General features: G+C 36.9%; 1 protein-coding gene across 2 annotated transcripts in view; it reads right to left on the bottom strand.

The window, feature by feature from the left end:
* LOC137237886 (tubulin beta-4B chain-like) overlaps nt 1–25458 on the bottom strand; it is a 383187-nt gene that overhangs the window by 191617 nt on the left and 166112 nt on the right. The gene's annotated exons all lie outside the window — the stretch shown is intronic.

Here is a 25458-nt window from a genome sequence, read left to right as displayed (position 1 = left end):
CCAAACTAATTGTGTGATCCATTGTATACTGCCATAACACCATCCAGAAATGATGTCGGAAGGGACCCCAAATAATCCCGAAAAAGTCCCGGAAATGACAACGACGGGATCTCGGGCGAATACCGAAAACCATCCAGATATGATGCCGGAAAATTCCTCAAATGATCCCCTAATAGTCCCGAAATGACACTGACGGGATCCCGAAAACCATCCAGAAATTATGCTGAAAGGGTCCCCAAATGATCCCGAAATGACCCCGACGGGATCCCGGAGGGATACCGAAAACCATCCACATATGATGCCGGAAAGGTCCTCAAATGATCCCCTAATAGTCCCGAAGTGACCCCGGATCCCGGACGGATCTCGAAAATCATCCGGAAAAGATCCCGGAAGAGTCTCGATATCACACTAACGGGATTACAAATACGGTGAAGCAAACTATAAAACCATGTTAAAAAGACAGCAGGCGCGTTGGAGCGAATAAAGAGTTACAAAGAAACATACAGGTAAAGCTAATAAAAGCGTGCTAAGAAAAGCAATTGGGGCGGATGACGGGAGGAGAAGGAGAGGACCACTGATCGATTTTCCAAAATTGTTTAGATCTCGATCTGTATGTGTCAGATACCAAAAATTATTAATTTAGGAGAAAATGTATATTGAGTTATAACAATTTATAGATTTTACGCCAGGAGTGAGAAAGGGGAGGGGGACGGAGGGTGTCACTGCTCACTTTGTAAGACCACGAATTATTTAACCCATCCAGTTTGTAATATTGGTGAAGGCCAGTATACGTAAAGTTATACTGTGTAAAAATTATTAAAAATTTCGCTAGTAGACTATTGTCTGTGTCCCAAATTCTCATCAAAATCCGTGCAGCCGTTCTGGCGTGATTCAGTCACAAAGACGAAAAAATATAATAATTAAATTATAACTGTTTCTAGGGCGCGGGGACCTCCCCCCTTTTGAAAAATATTTACCTAATAGATCCTTCTAGACCATTGTCTATATGTGTGCCTAATTTCATCCAAATCCGTTCAGCCGTTCTTGTGTGATTGAGACACAAAGCAAATGTTTGGACATCCAAATATCCAAACTTTCCCATTTATAATGTACTACATTATGCCAGTGGGGTTTACCCCACGTTTCTATAAAAATATGCAGGTTACGCGTAACTGGCCATGGGTAAAACATGTAGTACGATTGACTTCTGCTACAGCTAATGACTGTTGTTGTAGCGTAGGTGAGGTTGACAATTGAGTTGCAGAAGCTCTGAAGCTATAAAGGTTTGTATTGCGGTCATCAATCCCTTGATTCGCAGCTAATGATCGTCCTTAGCTTCATTGATAGGAATAGGAAATTTGAGGCATTTAAAATTGAAAAGACAAATCTGATAAAATGAATTGCTTCAATGACATTGGTAAAACGTTTGTGATGAAAAGCCTTGTTCCACTACATAAGCGTGAAGAATCGAAATAAAGCGGCATAAATATTATGATATTATGGACCCTTTTTAAGGATAAATCGATGAGGAGAAATTTCTGATGGCTCAAAGGAGCTAATAAACTCAATCGGATATGCACAGCTTAGGACACTTCCACGACTGTGTTAATAAAGTGATATGTTGTCTTGGTTCTAGTGATATTAACATCCTCATTTTAAGGTGCTTGAAATGCCTTTTCTCAAAGCCATTTAAAGTTTGTAAAGATATATTCAATATTTGGAAGAAACATTAGCTATTAAATCTTCAGGTGATGTCATAATTTCTCAAAAACTTGCAGGAAAAGAAATCAAATCTGTTAGTAATTTCAAGAAGTTGTTTAGCAAAAGCTGCTCCTGAAGTCTTTCCGCCAAAATGGCCACTCATATTTCTAAAAAGAGTAAGTTTTTGTACGCAAAAGCACTCATTTACTTCAACTACGGCTGTTCCAGCAAGTAACAGCTTTGGGATGATCATTACACTTAAATTCTTAAGGGTTCGGTCTAAAACTTGCAGCGACTGTTTATGAGTCATGGTGCACACATCGCACACCCTCACTTTGGCCTGACCGTTTCCCACCCAGCATTTTTTGAAATTATTAATCATATTAGAGCCTTTTTCGAGTCTCCAGCATGATCAAAATAAGCATATATGCGCTCATTTTCTGATCAGAAAATACTCCCTCGTCGGGAAAAAATGGGACTCTTCGTGCGACTACACTTGGTGATCCTCTCTTAACCTATATTTCTAATCAGTATTTAGTCTTTATCGAGTCATATTTCCCATCATTTATGAGTCTTGTGGGAATAATTTTTAAGTGTGTTTTAAAGCTTTTGCGATTCTTTCTCGAGACATTTAAAAGTCTATTTGGAATCTTATTTGAATCATTTTTTGTGATCGCTTTAAATTTTGTTGTTGCTTTTTCAATAAATCATATTTCACTCATAAAAGGGAATCGATTTCGAGTCTTCTTTTGATCGCAGAATTAATTAAACAGTTTTTAGTCGTCAAAAGAAGTCGAAAAGGTCTCGTTGTGGTGATTTATACTTTAATCAATCTTCCATATGTTATGTGGGTTGCCTATGTTGCACATCGGTGTATCAGATGTTTGCAGATAGTGGTCATTTATATGCGGAGTTGTACGTCCTCCACACAAAGGGTATCCGCGGTATCTGAGAAAGCAACTGCCATAGTGATTCCTCTTTATGCTCTTCTTATATCAATTAATATCAAATTAAACAGAAATGTTTTTTCCGGTTCCTCCAGGCGTATCCAAAAATACCAACCCTAAAGATAACATAAAAGAATACTAAATGAATAACAGCCAAACCCAACTCTGAAATCAAACTTCACGTGTTGAAATAATCTAAGTTTTTAAGGCAGCCATAGTTCTGAAGGTCCCATTTGTCTTGTTTTTTTTTATATATATTACTGGTGCTGTTAGGACTTAGCCACGTCCCTTCTTACTCACCCCTTATTTTCTTAGTGGTGTTAGGGATGGATCGAGTTTAACTCTTTACTGGATTTCGATGTTCTTACATGAATACTTCCAGAGATATGCTGTATCAAACACTCCATTTTTATGGTAGGTGCCATCCCCTTTTTATACCTTTCATGAATATAAAATGATATATTAACTTTGGTTCGATGTTTGTAACGTTGAGAAATATAGAAGGAAGAATCACCATTAAGTATACCAAATTGATCAGGGCGACAAACTGTGTTGATATAACCATGTCCGTCTGTCCGTCCGTACGTCTGTATGTTTGAACGCAAACTAGTCCCTCAAATTTTGAGATATCTCAATGAAATTTGGCACAAGGATGAATTTTTGTATTATATTGGACATTTGTCGGATCCGGTAGGATCGGACCACTATAACATATATCTCTCATACAACCGATCGTTCAGATAAGACGATTTTGGCCATTCCTGCCGCAATTTACGAAGTATAAAAGTGAAACTCGGTGATATATATTCTATAGTTATATCCCAACCGATCGTTCAGATAGAAAGTTTTTGGCCATTTCTGCTTTAATTTAGAAAGTATAAACTTGAAACTCGGTGATATATATTTTAGTATATCATAGAAGATTTTCTGAAAAAATAACTTTGATCGGAGTTACATATATATAGTATATATTCCATACAACCGATCGTTCAGATAGAAAGATTTTTGCCAATTTCTCACTTAATTTCCAATATAAAAACGTTAAACTTGGTGATATTTATTCTAATATATCATAGAAGATTTCCTGTAAAAATCATTTCGATCGGAGCTATATATAATATATATCCCATACAACCGATCGTTCAGATAAGGGGGTCTTTTGCCATTTTTTATTTTATATTTATCTTAAAATCGTTTAGGTGTGTACATCTGTTCACTAATATTTCTTATCTTATACATCCGATTATTTGGAGATTACGAACGGGATAAGATTATTATTCAGCCCCATTCATGAAAAGTATGAAGTATTCGGCAAAGCCGAAGACAGTCCCGTCCTTACTTGCTTATATTGAAGTTATGTTTAGCCTATAACCATGTTTGAAAGGTTTCTAGTGGGTGATTCAAATTTAGTTGTGATAGGCCGATCCGTTTAGGGCGCAACTCGATCTATACCTACATACATATATAATTTGAATTTTATATATATAGATAGATAGAAGATGTGGATAGCCTGAAGTTAACAAAAAATTTTAAAGGCGGAAGATTACTAAACATCCAAAAGGAATAACAGCCAAACAACTCTGTATTCAAACCTTAGCTGTTATAATGGCCTAAGTTTGTACGGCAGCCATAGTTCTGAAAAATGCCATTTGTAGAGAAGGTGTCACGCCCCCTTTTCCCCAATTCCACATTTTACTGGAGGTGTTAAGACTTAACCTCATATAGCTCCTTACCAATTTTCATTATCCTACCATTACTACATCCAGAGTTATGCAGTATGATAAATTCCATATATATGGGAGATGCCACGCCGCCTTATTCCACACCCCACATTTGTTTGGAGGTGTTAGCGATTGACCTCATATAACTCTTTACTGAATTTCAATGTTCTAGCATGAATACCTTCAGAGTTATGCAGTACCAAATATTAATTTTGCATGGGAGATGCCACGCCCCTTTTATATATCGATATTATTTTTAGCCTATGACCATCCTTCGAAGGTTTCTTGTGGGTTGTGTAAATTTGGTTGTGATCGGTCGATCCGTTTAGGACGCAACACTATCTATACCTACATACATACATAATTTGATTTTTATATATATAGATGATATATTTGATAACTATTAGATTTTATATGACGCTGTCTGCTGATGGAATTTGTTTTTATTTTGTACCAATATATTTGTCAAAACTGCTTCAGAGTGTATAAAAAGAGTTTTGGAAAAGGAGGGATAGCATCCGCTATAGACTTAAATTTTGTATTATCGAATAATCGAATAATATAAAAGCAGCGAAAAAAGGTGGATCCCACTCCGATGGAAGGACCAGGCAGAAAACGACTTAAATTCCTTTGGTGTAACCAATTGGTACCAGTTAACAGAGCGAAGTAGCGAATGTCACGTCTTGTTGGACGGCCATTACCGTTTGAACGGTTAAGCGAGAAATAAGTAAGTAAGAAAGTCGAATCATATTGAAATTTGGTAAAAACATTTCTTTGGCAAAGGCGTAAAATCAAGCGCACCTCAGGCGCGGAACATTTCCATTGTAAGTATTCTAATAACGAGAAAGTGAACTAAGAATGGGAGGTTTAGCATAGGCATAGTAGTGTAGAAATTGATATAGAACAAGCAAAAGTGTCTAAGTTCGGATATAACCGAATATTATATAATCAGCGTGAGCTTCAATTGCACATTTCACTGCAGATAAATTACCTTTCTACATAACACGTGGCACCGCCCGTTTAAAAAACAAATGTCTCCCCATTTCCTCTTACAATAAAACTAGATAAGTGAAATATCATTGATTCAAAACTATTTTTTGCTAAGTTATAGGTTATTATTCTAGTATACGACGCCTTGAAACCTTTTAAGTTTGTTTTATATCTGAATTGCCGTGGTCTTTAACCGATCCCCTCCATTTTTACTAGATATATTTTCTGCTATAAGGAAAATATGTGTGCCAAATTCTGTTACGATTTGTAAATTTTTCTTCGAGTTATGGCTTCCGAAACATTGAAAATTGCTTAGACAAAAAAGGGGCGGTGCCACGCCCATTTTTTTTTTTAATTTAAAGTTTTTCCTATTTATTGTCATAAATCCACTTGGGAAATGAAATACCATTGACATAAAGCTCTTTTTTGCAAAGATATAGCTTATTTTATTCGTCCACGACCCTTTTATATAAAATCTTTTATATAAAAGTGCGCGTGGTCCTTAACCTATTTCGTAAATTTTTGTTCAAAGCATTCCTTATAGTAAAGGCAACCTCTCTGCAGAATTTTGTTACGATAGGTTTAACGATTTTTGATTTATGATTAATAATATTTGTAAAATTGATTTTATCACAAGTGGGTGGTGCCACACCCATGTTAACATTTTTTTTCAAATTTTTATCAAGAGTCTCAATCTCAGTCCACATGTCAAATTTTAACATTCTAGGTGTATTATTTACTGAATAATCAGGATTTTTGTGTTTTCAAAAATATTATATATCGTTAGCTTAATGTGAAAATGTGCTAACTCACTTTTTTTGAAAAATTGTATTTTAATGCAGTTTTAAAACTGAATTCAAAATACATCGATCACAAAAAAAAAATATTTAAATTTTTCATTTTTACGTGCTGTGGGCAATGATGTGTAAATGTGCTACGTCGTCAGCTTTTAAAAAAAATGTGCTAAGTCAACCTGTCAATAATATCAATCCGAATTACTACTCATTTCTTTGTGCGCGCATTTTATTTATTTATTTAATTCATTCAGTCTAAAAGTACATGCTTTGTTGTTTTCTTTTTAATTAACGATAAAGACACTCTCCGAAGGCTTTGGTGTCGATGGCCCTTTGCCGGATATGGATCCAGTACGTTCCGGTAACAAGGCAATATTAAGGTACCACTAGCTCGACCATCTCGGGAACGATTGATATGACCACATTAAACCTTCTAGGCCATCCCGCCCTCCCCAACCCTAGTTCCATGAGGAACTTGGGGTCGCCAAAGCCTCGGCTGTTAATGAAACAGAATTCGCCACGGTTAGGTGAGTTGACAATTGGGTTGGAGAAGCTATATATTGTGCTGGCAACCCCTTGAGTGGGCGAACACAACCCCTTGAAATTGGATTTACCCAATTGAGACATGCCTTTGGTGTATGATAAATGTTTTGCGGTGACTATAATCTACTTCAATTCTTACATGTCGATAATTACATGCTTTCTTACAACCTAGTTAAACATAGAACACAATTCAAGCTTAAACTTATATAACCTGTCATTGAAATTAATAACACTACTGAATCGATTTGCTAGATGTATAGTACTAGTTATATGTTCATTCATAGCATAATTCGTTTTATGAATTATTTCGATAAATAATCTATTATGCCGAAGATCACGCAGTGGAATATATGGAATGAATAAAGTAGATAAATCAGAGCAATTCGTGCTAAAGGTTGTTACATTATAGGCAAGCATGAGTAAGATAAAAGTTCTTCTGTCATGCAAGGCCTGAAGACCCAGCATTTTGTAAAAATTTTTGGAACTTTCTCAATTTTATAGGAGTTAGATTCATATAAAGGATTCCATATTATTGAGCAATATTCAATACCACTTCTGACCAAGGATATATAAAGTGCCTTCAACGTCATAGGGTCCTTAAAGTCACTGGTGTTTCGTCTACTGAACCCAACTATTACAACAAATTTTGAAACAACGAAATCAAAGTGACTAGAAAAAGAGAGTTTGGAGTCAAAAATTACACCCGAGTCTTAACTCTCTTGACAACGATTACGAGATTTAGCATTTAGTTTGTAGATAAAGTATGTGGCAGTTGTCTTTATGGAAAAAGACACAACACAGCATTTGTTTGAATTTAAAAATAAGTTATTGCCTGCGCACCATCCGGCAAAAGAGTACAGATCAGAATCGTTAGAAATAAAATAAATGAATAAATAAATGTAAGGCGCGATAACCTCCGAAGAGATTTTTAACCGAGCTTCTCTTGCAATTTACGTTGTGCTCTTTTTTTTAAATTTTTCCTACAAATTGGCGGTACGGGACCTACTTGTTTTATGCCAACTCCGGAAGGCATCTGCGAGGCAGATGACTTTTTACTGAGAGCTGTTCATGGCAGAAATTCACTCGGAGTGCTTGCCAAATACTACCGAGGGGCGACCCCGCTTGGAAAAAATTTCTTCTAATTGAAAAACCTTATTTCTAAAATTTTGATGTTGCTTTGACCGGGGTGTGAACCCAGGGCATTCGGTGTGGTAGGCGTAGCACGCTACCATCACACAACGGTGGCCGCCAATAGTTAGAAATAGTTTGACAAATAAAATAGAATTTTTTGTGAAATATATAGTTTTAAGCTTGAAACACAATGCCCTGACGCCGCGAAATAAACGCGACGAACATCGCCTTGTCAAAAATAGAATCCCCATAATCACAATTTTTTTTTTTACATATAATTTTTAATTTTTAGTTTAAGTTCTTAACATTTTTGTTTTGTTTTGTTAATTTCTCAACATTTTTGGCGCGTTTTAGCAGTCAAGTGCTAAAGCAGAGAATTAAAAAAGTTTTAATTTTTTTCATCTTTATTTCTAAATAATGGTCACTGCGAATAAACAGCGTCAATTTCGCCCGGCATTGTGTTTTAAGTAGACGAAATGTCTGGGCGTAATGTGAAATATGGAGAAACATATTAAGTAAAAAGTGCTAAGCCAGGAGAAAAAATTTGTTTTGATTGAGGAAATTGTGCCAAGTCCTAAAATAGCTGGAGGGTAAGCATACATGATTTTTATTTATCTTTTTCAAAGCTTCTACACTCAAAAGTATAGCAACTAAGGTATCCTCATTCACAGTTTTGAAAAAAAAAGGTTATTTCAAAATTAGTCAGTTTTTTCATCTCCTGTAAAATTCGAAAAAAGTGACTTAGCACATTTTCACGTTAAGCTAAAGATATATAAAAAAGGTGTTTATCATCCGATTTCGCTCATTTTCAATACCAATTTATTCTGGGTCCAGATAAGCTCGTATACCAAATTTGATGAAGATATCTCAATATTTACTCAAGTTATCGTGTTAACGGACAGACGGATGGAAGGACGGACATGGCTCAATCAAATTTTTTTTCGATATTGATGATTTTGATATATGGAAGTCTACATCTATCTCGATTGCTTTATACCTGTACAACCAACCGTTATCCAATCAAAGTTAATATACTCTGCGTGCAAAGCACGCTGAGTATAAAAATACATTAACTGAGAGGTAAGGGGAGAAGCTTAAGAGGGAGAGAAAGGTGAACAGGCAAAGTTGGGAGAAATGTACGAAGACAAAAGAAGATGTAGATGAAATTTGCTATATCCGCTAATCTTTTCGAGTCATGTGTCGAACAATTGGTTAAAAAATTCCCTTGTTTGAAAAAGTCAATATTTGGAAGAGAGAAGAGAGGGAGGGAAAGAAGGGGATGTGGAAAAAGGAGAGACCGCAGTAGCATTGAAGTACGAGGACGTTAAATAAGAAGTTACACTGAAGCTAGGGAAATTGTATAACATGTCAGTGTCAAAATTTAGGTACAATAAAGTTTTCAAGTTCCGCCAACAGCGAGACAAGCATATGTCAGTAAGAGTTTTACAAGCACATTGCAGGCCATGAAAATCAGTAGGCTTTGAAATCAATGAGCACAATAACAATAAGCGAAAGTAAATTAATAACAAATAAAATAATATACATTATGTGCTCCAAATATGAGCCAAATTGGACCTCAAATACGATTTTTGTGAATATCTCGATCCTTGCGCCACCTAGCGGCAACTTTTTTCTTATTAATGCATTGTCATCGGGTTTTGAACTATATTCCAAGTTTCAAGCTTGTAGCTTATCGGGAAGTTACTTAAATTTCAATTACAAAATTCGTGCCAGCCATCCAACCAGCCAGCCGTTGACGTGACAACCTAAATAAAACCGTTAAAAAAAAAATATTTGTACCTACCCTCTTTACGTTTAGTTGCGTTGGGGCACCTCTAAACATACGATGAGTGAAATAAAAATGTTCAGCCTTATTTCTGGTCTAGAAAAGCACCTTTCTGGAGGTGAGCCAAAAGCGATTGTGAAAAAAAAAATAAATTCACTCCACCCTAATGGGCATGCCTCGATAACAGATGATAATATTGATATAATAGTGACAGCGGAAGTATTAAAAACAAATACTGCAAAAGTCCGAACAAATGTTACTAAGCTTTCAAAAGTGCGCCTAAAAATCATAACCACACCATTAGGAATAAACTACATACAAAGTGTATGTGCCTACATTGTGATCAAAAGGAATATAAACAAAAAGGGAACTCCTAGAGACCAATTGTACAGCGAACAACGGGACATTCATATGGCTTAGCAGCTAAAAGCCTTGCACTGATATGAATGTTGGAGATTCGAGTTCAATACTCAGCTCCCGAGAAACTAATTGATGAAGAAGTGAAATTTAGAAACTTGTCCCAGTAACCATTGCCGTTTATAAATTAGCAATTTTTCTCCAATATCAATAAAAACCATTAGTTTTTTAAAAGTTTATATAAAATTGTCTCCCTTATAAATGTACGCACTAATGTGCGCACTTTTATAATAAAATATCCAACAAATGTAACGTTGCATTAAATATTTACCTCAACACATTTTTGCATATAAATATGGACACTTACACATATATGCAACTTTATATGTATATGCACTTATGCGTATGTGACTTGATGTCACTTCATAAATTGCCATTTTTATTTTATGCTCTGTGTCAATGGCTAGCAAAATGACTACTTTGGGGTTTGTTTCATTGGCGTAGTTGAAACTGTAATGCTTTTGATGTAAGTAGGCATTCGCATATGGGCACATACATATGTACATGTGTTTACAAATATGTTTGTCACATACTACTTTTGGCGGTGCAAATTGAAGTGCATTCATTTTTTATGCTCAGCGTGCTTTGCACACAGAGTATATTAACTTTGATTGGATAACGGTTGGTTGTGCAGTTATAAAGGAATCGAGATAGATATAGACTTCCATATATCAAAATCATCAGTATCGAAAAAAAATTTGATTGAACCATGCCCGTCTGTCCGTCCATCTGTCTGTCCGTTAACACGATAAAATAAAAAAATAAAAAGCACGATAACTTGAGTAAATATTGAGATATCTTCACGAAATTCGGTACACGAGCTTATCTGGACCCAGAATATATTGGAAATGAAAATGAGCGAAATCGGATGATAACCACGCCTACTTTTTATATATATAATATTTTGGAAAACACAAAAAACCTGATTATTTAGTAAATAATACACCTAGATTGTTGAAATTTGACATGTGGACTGATATTGGGACTCTTGATAAAAATTAAAAAAAATTTTTTTTTTAAATGGGCGTGGCACCGCCCACTTATGAAAAAATCAATTTTACGAATATTACTAATCATAAATCAAAAACCGTTAAGCCTATTGTAACAAAATTCGGCAGAGAGGTTGCCTTTACTATAAGGAATACTTTGAAGAAACATTTACGAAATCCGTTAAGGAACACGCCCACTCTTATATAAAAGATTTTATATAAAAGGGTGGTGGACGAATAAAATAAGCTATATCTTTGCAAAAAAGAGCTTTATGTCAATGGTATTTCATTTCCCAAGTGGATTTATGACAATAAATAGGAAAAACTTTAAATTAAAAAAATGGGCGTGGCACAGCCCCCTTTAAGAATAAGCAATTTTCTATGTCTTGGGAGCCATAACTCGAAGAAAAATTAACGGATCGTAATAGAATTGGGTACACAAATTTTCCCTATAGGAGAAAATATTTCTAGTAAAAATTGACGGGATCGGTTAAAGACCACGACAACTTAGATATAAAACTCGTTGAAAAGGGTCGTAGACTAGAATAATAAGCTATAACTTAGCAAAAAGTAGTTTTGAATCAATGATATTTCACTTATCAAGTTTTATTTTTAGAGGAAATGGGGAGACATTTTTTTTTTAACGGACGGTGCCATGTGTTATGTGGAAAAGTAATTTGTCTGAAATGAAGTGTACAATTAAAGTTCACGCTGAGTATATAATGTTCGGTTACAAGCGAACTTAGAAACCTTTACTTGTTTATTCAGAAATTCAAAAGTTTTGTATCTTCTGGATAAAGAGATTCGGTCTTAAATACTTCAGGGGCTCTAGGCATTAAATCTCATGCCAACCTTCTCACATGCATATATACACGCCGCGGGGGAGTTTCGAAATGTAAATTTTTATACTCAGTTGAGCAGAGCTCACAGAGTATATTAAGTTTGATTGGATAACGGTTGGTTGTACATATATAAAGGAATCGAGATAGATATAGACTTCCATATATCAAAATAATCAGGATCGAAAAAAAATTCGATTGAGCCATGTCCGTCCGTCCGTCCGTCCGTCCGTCCGTCCGTCCGTTAACACGATAACTTGAGTAAATTTTGAGGTATCTTGATGAAATTTGGTATGTAGGTTCCTGAGCACTCATCTCAGATCGCTGTTTAAAATGAACAATATCGGACTATAACAACGCCCACTTTTTCGATATCGAAAATTTCGAAAAACAGAAAAAGTGCGATAAATCATTACCAAAGACGAATAAAGCGACGAAACTTGGTAGGTGAGTTGAACTTATGACGCAGAATAGAAAATTAGTAAGATTTTGGACAATGGGCGTGGCCCCGCCCACTTTTACAAGAAGGTAATTTAAAAGTTTTGCAAGCTGTAATTTGGCAGTCGTTGAAGATATCATGATGAAATTTGGCAGGAACGTTACTACTATTACTCTATATGTGCTAAATAAAAATTAGCAAAATTGGATTAAGAACACGCCCACTTTTTAAAAAAAAATTTTTTTAAATTCAAATTTTAACAAAAAATTTAATATCTTTACTGTATATAAGTAAATTAAGTCAAAATTCAACTCCAGTAATGATATGATGCAACAAAATACAAAAATAAAAGAAAATTTCAAAATGGGCGTGGCTCCGCCCATTTTCATTTAGTTTGTCTAGAATACTTTTATTGCCATAAGTCGAACAAAAATTTACCAATCCTTCTCAAATTTGGTAGGAGCATAGATTCTATGACGGTAACTGTTCTCTGTGAAAATGGGCGAAATCTGTGGAAGCCACGCCCAGTTTTTATACACAGTCCACCGTCTGTCCTTCCGCTCGGCCATTAACACAATAACTTGAGCAAAATCCGATATATCTTTACTAAACTTAGCCCACGTACTTACCTGAGCTCACTTTTTCTTGGTATAAAAAATGGGCGAAATCTGACCATAACCACGCCCACTTTATCGATATCGAAAATTACGAAAAATGAAAAAAAATGCCATAATTCTATACCAAATACGAAAAAAGGGATGAAACATGGTAACTGGATTGGTTTGTTGACGCAAAATATAACTTTGGAAAAATCTTTGTAAAATGGGTGTGACACCTACCATATTAAGTAGAAGAAAATGAAAAAGTTCTACAAGGCGAAATCAACAGCCCTTGGAATCTTGGCAGGAATACTGTTAGTGGTATTGCATATATAAATAAATTAGCAGTACCCGACAGATGATTTTCTGGATCACCTGGTCCACATTTTGGTGGATATCACGAGAACGCCTTCACATATACATCTAAGGGCCACTCGCTTTTAAAACCCTCATTAATACCTTTAATTTGATATCCATATCGTACAAAAACATACCAGAGTCACTCCTGTCCCACCCTAATGGCGATATCTCGAAAAGGCGTCCACCTATAGAACTAATGCCCCCTCTCTCTTAAAATGCTCAGTAACACCTTTCGTTTGATACCCATATCGTACAAACATTCTAGAGTAACCCCTGGCCCACCCTAATGGCGATATCTCGAAAAGGCGTCCACCTATAGACTTAGTGTCCACTCCCTCTTAAAATGCTCAGTAACACCTTTCGTTTGATACCCATATCGTACAAACATTCTAGAGTCACCCCTGGCCCACCCTAATGGCAATATCTCGAAAAGGCGTCCACCTATAGACCTAATGCCCACTCCCTCTTAAAATGCTCAGTAACAGCTTTCGTTTGATACCCATATCGTACAAACATTCTAGAGTCACACCTGGCCCACCCTAATGGCGATATTTCGAAAAGGCGTCCACCTATAGAACTAAGGATTACTCCCTTTTAAAATACTCATTACCACCTTTCATTTGATACCCATATCGTACAAACACATTCTAGAGTCACCCTGGCCCACCCTAATGGCGATATCTCGAAAGGGCGTCCACCTATAGACCTAATGTCCACTCCCTCTTAAAATGCTCAGTAACACCTTTCGTTTGATACCCATATCGTACAAACATTCTAGAGTCACCCCTGGCCCACCCTAATGGCGATATCTCGAAAAGGCGTCCACCTATAGACCTTATGTACACTCCCTCTTAAAATGTTTAGTAACACCTTTCGTTTGATACCCATATCATACAAACATTCTAGAGTTACCCCTGTCCCACCCTAATGGCGATATCTCGAAAAGGCGTCCACCTATAGACCTAATGCCCACTCCCTCTTAAAATGCTCAGTAACACCTTTCGTTTGATACCCATATCGTACAAACATTCTAGAGTCACACCTGGCCCACCCTAATGGCGATATCTCGAAAAGGCGTCCACCTATAGAACTAAGGATTACTCCCTTTTAAAATACTCATTACCACCTTTCATTTGATACCCATATCGTACAAACACATTCTAGAGTCACCCTGGCCCACCCTAATGGCGATATCTCGAAAAGGCGTCCACCTATAGACCTAATGCCCACTCCCTCTTAAAATGCTCAGTAACACCTTTCGTTTGATACCCATATCGTACAAAGATTCTAGAGTCACCCTTGGTCCACCTTTATGGCGATATCTCGAAAAGGCGTCCACCTATAGAACTAAGGATTACTCCCTTTTAAAATACTCCTTACCACCTTTCATTTGATACCCATATCGTACAAACACATTCTAGAGTCACCCCTGGCCCACCCTAATGGCGATATCTCGAAAAGGCGTCCACCTATAGACCTAATGCCCACTCCCTCTTAAAATGCTCAGTAACACCTTTCGTTTGATACCCATATCGTACAAACATTCTAGAGTCACCCCTGGCCCACCCTAATGGCGATATCTCGAAAGGGCGTCCACCTATAGACCTAATGCCCACTCCCTCTTAAAATGCTCAGTAACACCTTTCGTTTGATGCACATATCGTACAAACACATTCTAGAGTCACCCCTGGCCCACCCTAATGACGATATCTCGAAAAGGCGTCCACCTATAGACCTCATGCCCACTCCCTCTTAAAATGCTCAGTAACACCTTTCGTTTGATACCCATACCGTACAAACATTCTAGAGTCACCCCTGGCCCACCCTAATGGCGATATCTCGAAGAGGCGTCCACCTATAGACCTAATGCCCACTCCCTCTTAAAATGCTCAGTAACACCTTTCATTTGATTCCCATATCGTACAAACACATTCTAGAGACACCCCTGGTCCACCTTTATGGCGATATCTCGAAACGGCGTCCACCTATGGAACTAAGGATCACTCCTTTTCAAAATACTCATTAACAGCTTTCATTTGATACCCATATCGTACAAACACATTATAGAATCACCCCTGGTCCACCTTAATGGGGACATCTCGAAAAGGCGTCCACCGATAGACCTAAGGCCCACTCCCTCTTAAAATGCTCAGTAACACCTTTCATTTGATACCCATATCGTACAAACAAATTCTAGAGTCAGCCCTGGTCTACCTTTATGGCGATATCCCTAAATGGCGTTCATCCATAGAACTATGGCCTATTCTCTCTTAAAATACTCTTTAATACCTTTCATTTGATACACATGTTATACAACCACATTCCAGGGTTACCCCAGATTGATTTTCCTTATTTTGTCTCCATAGCTCTCAACTGAGTATGTTATGTTCGGTTACACCCGAACTTAGCCTTCCTTACTTGTCATACTAAATTCGTTCAAAAAATTTACCATCACAGCAACCCATATCTGATATTCCGCTCCTTTTTTTGTTTACCTGCGTCGCTTCCAACGACAGCAACCCCGGTAATTTTGACACTTCGTTCAGTGTCAAACGCATGTTCCACGCAGGTTCCACTGAGTTCCACAATAGTTTGACACTGACCGAAGTGTCAAACTGCAATGTGTTGGAAAGAGAAAGGAATTGCTTCCTTCTCATACATATCATACTTGTTCTTTCATACAGATGATATGAAGAGAAAATGTACATATTAAAACTCACAGTTACTCAATCTACAAAACATTTCCGCGTTATAACGATAACTCATTATCAGACACAAATGTGACAAATAAGGTTTTTTGGGCATCAAACAACCTTACGTTAATATAATTAATGCTCAAAATAAGCGCACCAGAAGCACCGCAAAATCAATAATATCATATAATTTATTTGCAATTACTGAAAATATTGTAACTAAACTTGAATCACAGCAAATGAGCGAATTGTTTGTAACAATGGCTTTTATTGTATGCGTATTAGGGTGATAGAAAAGCTAAACTTAAGCGGATGGCCAAATGTGAGAAAGTTCCGATGATAAAGTTTATGGATATCACGATATCTGTATTTGGCCTTTAGTACACCAAAACGCCTGAACGACCAGTGCCACCTCCCAATATCTCTTAATTCGGAGAACTTCTGTACTATTGTCGGCATATTTCGTGTTTGTTTTTGAAACTATTTTTGGATAATTTGGGTACAAACTATCTCAGAATGATTTCAAGACAGTTTCGAATTGTTCTGGGTTTAGGGGCACTTCGTTATTGCTTCAAGAATAATTTCGTGACTATCTCGGTGATGGTTCGATAGTTTTCGGAATCATTTCAGAATATATTTGGGATCTTTGCTGCCAGTACCTTGTAGCTGATTCGGGATAATTTCGGATATATGACGAGATAGTCAGAGGATAGCTTTCGGTACTTTTTTTAAAGATTTTTTAGGCTTATTTAAAAACTATGCTTGTATTTTTTCTAACTGGTTGCTGTATAATTTTGAGTACTATCTTGGTACCGTTTCGGGGCTGTTTTCATATTTCATTTGTTGACTTCTGCGGGACAAAAAAAAGTTACTTTCAGAAAACTTTTCGGCCTATTGGAAATTGTTTTAAGAACCATATCAGGGTCAATATGGATCCTTTTCGTTAATTTGTTTTAGAACACACCAAGCCAAAAAGTGGTTATTTTGGGGATGTTGTAGTTAGAAAAATTGTGTGTAAAAACGTTTGTTATTTTCTAGCTGGTTATTAGTGTTCTAGGACTTGTTATTTTTCGCCGGTGGCAGGTTGTGAGCATTGGAACCATCTCTTCATTTCTCAACTCCATCGATGCTTCAGAGTCATACATCAGGAGATGTATGATGAGCGACTTGTAGAGCGTAAGTTTTTTCGTCGAAAAGGACATTACTTTTCAATTGCCGACTCACTCAAAAGTAATACTTGTTGGCAAGAGTTATTCCACTTTTGATTTTTAAGCTGACATTGTTTTTAGTGTAAATGGTGGTTCTCAAATATACGAAATCCTTTACAGTCACGAATTTATATCCATCAACAGTGATGAGGCAGCTAAGGCGCGAGTGTGCCGTTTCTTTCTTGGATGACAGCAGGTATTTCTTTTTATCCTCATTTACCGCAAAACCCACTTTTTTGCTGCTTATCTAATCCAGAGTAAGCAAAACTTACAGCGTGTTTGTTAAGGCCAATAATATCAATATTATATGCATGAAAGAGAGTCGCCTTGTCTGAAGCCTCGTTTGATTCCGAATAGCTCGAATAGGTCCTTCCAAATCCTCATCGAGCTGGTGGTGTTTGCTAAACGTCATTTGGCACAGCCAAATTAACTTTGCAGGGAGCTTCAATTCAGGCATAAAAGCAACTTTTTTTTGTGCTGTCAAAGGCTGCTTTGAAGTTGACAAAAATATAGTGAGTGTCGATTCTTTTATCAAGAGTCTTCTCCAGTATCTGGCGCATCGTGAAGATTTGGTCGATTGTAGATTCACCAGATGTGAAGCTGCACTGGCAAGGTGCAATACATTTTTTGACTAAGGGCTTCAGTCTTTCGCACAATGCGCTAGATAGAACCTTGCATTTTAACACTTTATTCCAATATTTGGTATGCTGAGTTCAAGGTCCCAAAGTATTTAAAAGTGGTCAATGCACAACTTGTAATTTATATTTAATTTTTCATTTAAATAATTCTTAGCCGGATCGACACGATTCGACATATTCCTTGCTATTAAGAAAGATAAGAAATATTCCTTGCATAGCGCAATTACTCCCTGTAGTTAAAGTTAAGATTGTACTTGATCACCATTATTGTATTTGCAAATATTGCGCACCACCTGTCCTGATATCATCCGTCATACGGCAAACTTATTGGAATAAGGCTTCTCAATCTCATGCAATATGGTTTTCACATACAAACACCGATAGCTTGTCGATAAAAAGCCAAGAATACTTTGCAAGCAGATCGGAAACAAAGCAAATACCATGCCGATAACTAGATATCTCGTCGATAAAACGCTTTTATCGATAAAAAACCGATAACACTCTAAAACAAGCCGATAGCAATACAATAGCAAAGTGATAACTTGTCGATAATGTTGTCGTCGGGAACAAACTGACAATAGACTGATAATACTTTGAAAACAAGCCGATGGCATTAAGATAACAAAATATGAACCAATGGATAACATACAATAACGTTTTTAACGACAACAAACCAATAAAAAATTGTTACCAAGCTAACAACAAACCGATAAATCGTCGATATTCGTTGTTTTTGAAATCATCCCATTATCCCATTAGAATCATCCCGAAAAGTGGCTGGAAATAACCACTTAAGGGTTCCGAAGTAGACCCGAGATAATTTCGTGTATATCTAAACTGACAGCGAAGTATTAACAACATCATTACGAGAAAGTCTCAAATCATTCTGAAAAGTCCACGACTAGTTCCGAGGAAGAGCCATAAATAATACGAAAAGCTTCTGACAAAATCCATAAACTCGTGAAGTAACAATCTCTCAATTTTTCAGAAGCTATCACTCAGATAATATTTTAAACTGTACTTAGCTCAGAAAAACTAATTTTTCTTTTCTCATCAAAATGCAATGGAAGTTCTTAGAGATATGCCATAATTATACGTGATATAAAAAAAAAAAACAAATTTCCGCTCTACTTTTTGTATCACCCTAATGTCTACGTTAAGTACGTGCACAATCATATCAATATCACATAAGTCGACCACTTTTACACAAAATATATCAATATGGTATCGAAAGGCCATTATACCAGTATGTACAATAATAATAAACAACGGTCATCCGCATAACAATTCGTACAAAACAGTAAATGCTCAACGGTGTTTGCAAATCGGTTGATAGACAAGTAGGCAGGAAGACTGTGGTGATCGCCTTTGAAATGAAATGCTTCACTGTTGCAGTGATGCTATGAAAATATTTGCGAAACACTTGCAACATTGGGTAAATGCAATTCAATGATTGTTTGTTTGTTAGTTGGTTACTGACAACAATACATCATGCACACACACACGCTTAACACTCAAAAGCGGATGTCCACAAACACTTTCGCATGGCTATAATAGATATACCACTTTGATATAATAAAACGTTGCACTTCCTTCCGCACTACTCACACTAAATGCAATTTTTCGTATATACACATACAAACGTATATACTTAATGACATTATCTGTCAAAGTACTTGTTATGTATGTATGTGTGTTTTGCAACATCAAAATATTGCACGCACATTTCCATAAATTTGCTTTCTGTATATGTGTGTGTGTCTGTTAGTGTTTCGGTTGCAACAAAAGCTATCACAAAACAATTCACAGATAAAAGGTGTTCAATTGTACAATATGCAAGGACACTTGCACTTTGTCAACACGAAATATTTCCTTTTCATTGATTCATTGAGCGCTACAGTAATATCAAGTAACTGTTAAAAAGAAAATATCCAAGTGTTATTTGAACAAAGAGGCCGCCTTTGAGGAATGTAAGTAGTGCAAGCGAGTGAAATGAAAGATGATGAAGTAAGTGTCTTCTTGTAGTGCAGATGAACATCAGTAATGAAACCAATGTCAAAGGAAGTGGAAGTTGCACTACCTCTTTTTAAGGAATTCTTTCGAGTATGAAATTAGTTACTCAATAATTCAACTCAACATGAAAGTGCGAATTTCGAAAGGTGAATGTTAAGAAAATTATGCTCTACACATAGGCTTCTTTATACCTCTAAGTGCGTAAAAGCCTATGAGTAACTTTCACAGTTTTCACCCTGTGTAAGGCGGTGTTCCTATAAAAAGTAATGTGTCATTAGAGACGCGCTTAATAAAATTTTAACTGGGTATTTAAACATTTTAGCTGTTCATTTCAATTTGTAAAGTTTGATTAGATTGAAGTGGCTGATTTGTGAGTACTTCACATGCACTGAATGAGTTCATAGTGTTACCTGAAGTTTGCCCAACGACCACACTGAAAACCCCCAGCATAAATCAGGACCTACGTTAAAAATATCTACGACCTCTTAGCAAATACTTGAAGCCTTTTAGTTCCTGTGCCACTTGCTGCTTCTTGAACTGACAGCTGTGCTACTCCTAATAGCTGGAGTCTTAGCCTTGCAAACACGAGCATAAGACGTTCTCCATTGTTTCTCCTTCTAACCCACAGTTTCTACATCTGCTTTCACTGACAAGACCTAAATGAAAAGTATGTGACGTCAGGAGGCAGTGTCTAGTAAGAGTACCCATAATGAGATACAATTGGGGTTTCGTAACCACTTTCGCTCTTGCTCTCTCTTAATTTTAGTTACAATTTTGGTCTCTGTTCCAGTTTTTATCTTGGTTTCAATTCCGATTTCCATCACCCCTACAGTTTAAGTCTTGGTTTCAGTTCCGACTTCGGTCTCGTCTCGAGGTTTGGCTTTGGTTTCAGTTCAAATTTCGGTGTAGTATCAAGTTTGGTCAGAATTAATTTAGTTCTTCTGTCTCTGCTCCAGTTTCGGTCGCGATTTCTGTTTCTCTTTGGGACCTATATATTCTTCGAAGTCTTGGTTTTAGTTTCAACTTTGGTCCCATACCTTGTTAAGATTTTGATTTTCATTCCAATTTTAGTTTCAGTTCGAGTTTTGCTCTTGGTATGAGTAACAATTTCTGTCGTCCCTCCTGTTTCGGCCTTGGTTTAAATACCAGCTAGGTCTCTACTTCAGTTTCAGTACAGCCTCCATTTACAATTTTCGCTCCGTACACAGTTTCGGTCTTATTTTCAGCTTCGGATCCGATCGTTGTTTCAGTTCAAATTAAGGTCGCGTGACCTTCTCGGTCTTGTTTTGACTTGCGGTTTCGGCCTTGGTTTCAGTTGAAATTTCGGCCTCGTCACCTTTTAGGAGTTGGTTTCAGTTCCATATTTGGTAAAGGTTTCAGTTTGAGATCTTATTTTGGTCGCATCTCAGTATCGGCATTAACGTTAGGTTGATAAAGATTGTATGAGAATTTTTCACAACTCCACTTGGAGATTAGGTGTGTGATGATACTTCTCAACTAATCCTCAATAAACCACGTACTTTTCTTTATGAATCTAAGTAAAAGTGAAATACCTATCTACCTTACCTATGCGAGTTTGTCGAAAATCGTGAGCCCAGATATCTAAGGCGTCTTGTTTTACAGTTCTGGGCATCGGCACAAAAAGTGATGCATTGACTCCTCTTTCACTCATCCTTACAGCTTCTACAGGGGTAATTTGTTGCTTTTCTTTTACTTCTTCTTCTGGTGGTAATGAGCTACACGAAGGTTTTGTGTAGTTTTATTGATTTTGATGGCCTTTTGTCCGGTAAGCTCCGAAAAATAGCACTATTAAAGTAATAGCCCGACCACTTCTGTACCAATTTGATGTGCGCATGCTGATGGTGCTGGGTTATCCAACCCCCTCAATTCATGTGAAATCTGAGTTCGTCCCCTGCTTAATAATATTGATAAGTCATGGGTAGATTAGGTTAATATCTGGGTTGAAGAAGGTGTAAATTGCTCAGTCAGTCTCTTGAAAGAGTTGCGTTACACAAACCTTTAAAAAAGCACCTGTAAGTATACGCTATCGTCCAGGTATTCTAGGAAAAGAAAAGTGTGAAGTGATGTCGCAAAAATAGAGATAATCCAGTGGTGATCGTATGAAGCTATCCACCTCGTTTATATCGATTTCTTTACCAATTCTGATCATCAAATCAGCTAATGTATTTCCTTAAATATTGCTTTGCCCTAAGAACTAGCAGACGGATGCATATAAGTTCCCTATTTATTTGAGTACATGATTTAAATACCTTCAAGGCAGGCTGGCTCTCAACAAAGATGGTTACAATGGTTTCCCTAAATTGCATAGATGCCCGTCTAGAAGATAAGACTAGAGTCCGAAAGTTCTTAAAACTAACCGCGAACGATTTGAATAGAGTCCAGTTTCAGTTGCCTATTCCTTTTCACTTCTGATTGGCGTTGCCATTTTAATTCGCTGGAATATGTTGATGTCTGCGTAAAGCTCGCACAACTCATCATTAAATCTTCTTCGGTGCTCGCCATTGACAACATGTAGAGGGCCGTAAATCTTTCGAATAATTTCTCTTTCGAACACTCCCAGAGCCGATTCATCTGGTGTTGTACTCGTTATTGCTTCTGCATCAAATAGCAGGACGATTATGATAAATAACTTGTAGAGCATAAGTTTTGTTTGCCGAGAGAGGACAATCCTTTTTAATTGCATGGTTTCCACATAAACGAAGTCTCACTTTTTCGAAATTATGGATGCCAACAGTAGCGTCGTTGCCAAGGCGCAAATAGGCTGAATCTTTGCTTGATGACAGCAGGTACTTTGATTTGTCCTCATTCACCATTAAACCCATTTTTCCGCTTCTTCTTCAAGTCTTAGAGTAGGCAGAAATTACGGCGCGGGTGTTCAGGCCGATGACGTCAATGTCGACAGCATACATCAGTAATTGCACGCTTGATATAAACACTGGACTTGCGCCAATCCACCCAATCATCCTCTATTAAGAACTCTAGAGCCACACCTGTTACGTAAAAGCATCGCTATTACGTAATTATCTACTTAATTTTTCAAAACTGAAATAAATGCAAATAATAGTTACTGTCATATGTACGCGGACTAAGTCCTTCCTTCACCCAGAATGACGTGGCACTGATCTGTTGTCACCGAAACAAATACATTAATGTGGTCGTTGATTAATGCATTCCAGTTGAATTATATCAAATATTAATGATGTTACATTGAATAAATATATATTGTATAGTTTGGTTATACAAACATTTATTATTTAAATTATTTTCAAATATTTTTGGTATTATATATATTATATTATTTATTTTTTTTTACGGTGAACTTTCTTGTTCGATAGCAAATCGGCTGCCGCAAAACTAAAAACCATAGCGCAAGCAAAATATGTCGTACAATTGCAATACACTGGTGTGCAATAAAATATTTGTTTGCCTACAACAACAAATAAAATAAAACAACATTTTTCAATGGAAATAGATTAACGAATATCAACACAATCGCCTGGTCGCTTGGTTTTTGTTAGATATACGTAAATACCAAAATATATATCGATAATAAATTAGAATTGTAGTAATAGAAATTTATTTTTATTGCAATAATCTGTCAACAAAAATTGTATAACACCACCGCAACGAAAAACATTAAAAGCGGATTAAAAAATGCATAAATACCATGCACTGAAAGCAACTGGTGGCAAACTATATCAAAACTAGTTTGAATACAACAAAAAGCTAGTTTACGAACTGTCCTTCCATATAAACAATTGTTGTTGTATAGTGTACTGGCAGCAGATATACCAAAAGACAACATTTTTGGCGAATGAGTTTAAAGCTTTGAAAAGAAAATCTGTGCCGAACAACTTGTGGTGTGTGGTGATAATTAATGAATATTAGAAAAATTTTCCGTCATCCCTTATCAAATTGTTAAAGAGGCAAACCGATTTCAGCGTTGTGCCATCTCCAGTTAGTTTGTAGGTGCATGAACCGCTATGTTCAAATTGGATGCTTGTGTATGTATGTATTAGAGATATACGCCGCCGATAAACGCCCCCACCGCCGCCAATTGGGGTCGTTTTTCGTACGCCGCCGCGGAATGTCAAAAATATCGGCGCGGCGGCGGCGACGGCGGCGTCCGGCGCGTTAATATATTTTCTACTCGTTTAGGACTGTTTAGGCCATTTATTGTTCATGTCGAAAATTTGTCGGATATAATCGAAAGTGGTATCAACGGATGCGCATCACTCCCAGTTATAAGAAACTAATTGCGAAATTTAACTCTTTCTAACCGTTCAAAAGTTATTTACAAAAAACAGACCGAATTCACCAAGTTATTAAAACAAAACACTAAAAGAAAAGTTATATAATAAATTTATATGCTCACTTTGCATATTTTTTCCAAAAAATAATGAACAATGAATTCAAATAAAATTACCCAAGGCGTTTCAAATTGTTTTCAAATTGTCCTCAAGTTGTTAAAAAAGCAAAAAAGGGGCCGATTTTTTAAAAAATTTTATATTGCGATTGGCTGAAAGAATAAGCCAAATCAGTTATGCAAAATCCTTTAGTAGGTTCTAGGGGCATAAACACTCCTTTGAAATGATTCTTACATCATACTTAAGTTGAGGATATATGTACGTATGAGAAGGTTTTGAAAAATTACATTCAAAAATCTGTTGTTTATTTGCGAAACTATATAAAAGCGTCTGAAATGTTAATTTTAATTTTCACACTTCATCCTTCAACACCCAAGTCTCCCGGTTTGACATAAAGATGGCGGCCCTATCCAAAACTAGTCTCTTGGAGTGAATCACATTGATTATAGCCTATCAACTAACTTTAAATATCACCTACACATTCCTACACATATATCTGTTTACCAGGTGAGGCTTTGCCCTTCGCAAGAACACTCAAAGTGGTGAAGCAAAAGCTTTCCCAAGAAAGTCGAAATAATGACCGTGTGTGCTACTATCCTAACGTAGTGGACAGTCGAACCAGTCTGAAAACTGAAGCTACGCGGTCATCCATAATGGTCACTCTCTAACGTTTCAAGGTGTTTCTCTGGTGTAGCTCGGCAGCATAGCGTGACAAAAGCAAGTTGGAAAGTCTTCGGAGCTATACTTAGAGCTTCTAGGAAAATGACGTCGACGAAGTTATGAGTTCGAAGTCGCAGTCCTATAGATTCTGTGCTGGCATATCGTGTGAGGGTCAGGAGGCATGGTAGCGACTGGTGGTCGGGATTGCTACTGTTCGCACATCGGGAATTGTAGCTCTTAAAAAGAGCCGAAAAACTGGAGGCGCCCTGTGCCACGAGAGTCATGAGTATTAATAGACCACTAATAGCAACCGTAAGTCGCCGAAGCCTCTCTGGAGTAAATGAACGAGGGACAATCCCTCCGCAAGGAGCAACTCCTGAAAATTCTTTAACGGTCTGCGAGATCTTGAGGTAAAAACTCCGGATCTTTCCGAAATGGCCAACATGTTGATTTCTTTAAATACATACAAACAAAACCTTTCCTAAATACTATTTTTTAAATAGAAAAATCAAGCTTTTTAAAGTAAGAATACCGGCGTACGCCGGTATATAATAGAGCCTACGCCGCCGCCGCCGATAAGTGATCGCCGTAAACCTCTAGTA

The sequence above is a fragment of the Eurosta solidaginis genome, chromosome 1 (genome assembly GCF_040869045.1).
Source record: "Eurosta solidaginis isolate ZX-2024a chromosome 1, ASM4086904v1, whole genome shotgun sequence".
Taxonomy (NCBI): domain Eukaryota; kingdom Metazoa; phylum Arthropoda; class Insecta; order Diptera; family Tephritidae; genus Eurosta; species Eurosta solidaginis.
This window is presented reverse-complemented; position numbering and strand designations above follow the sequence as displayed.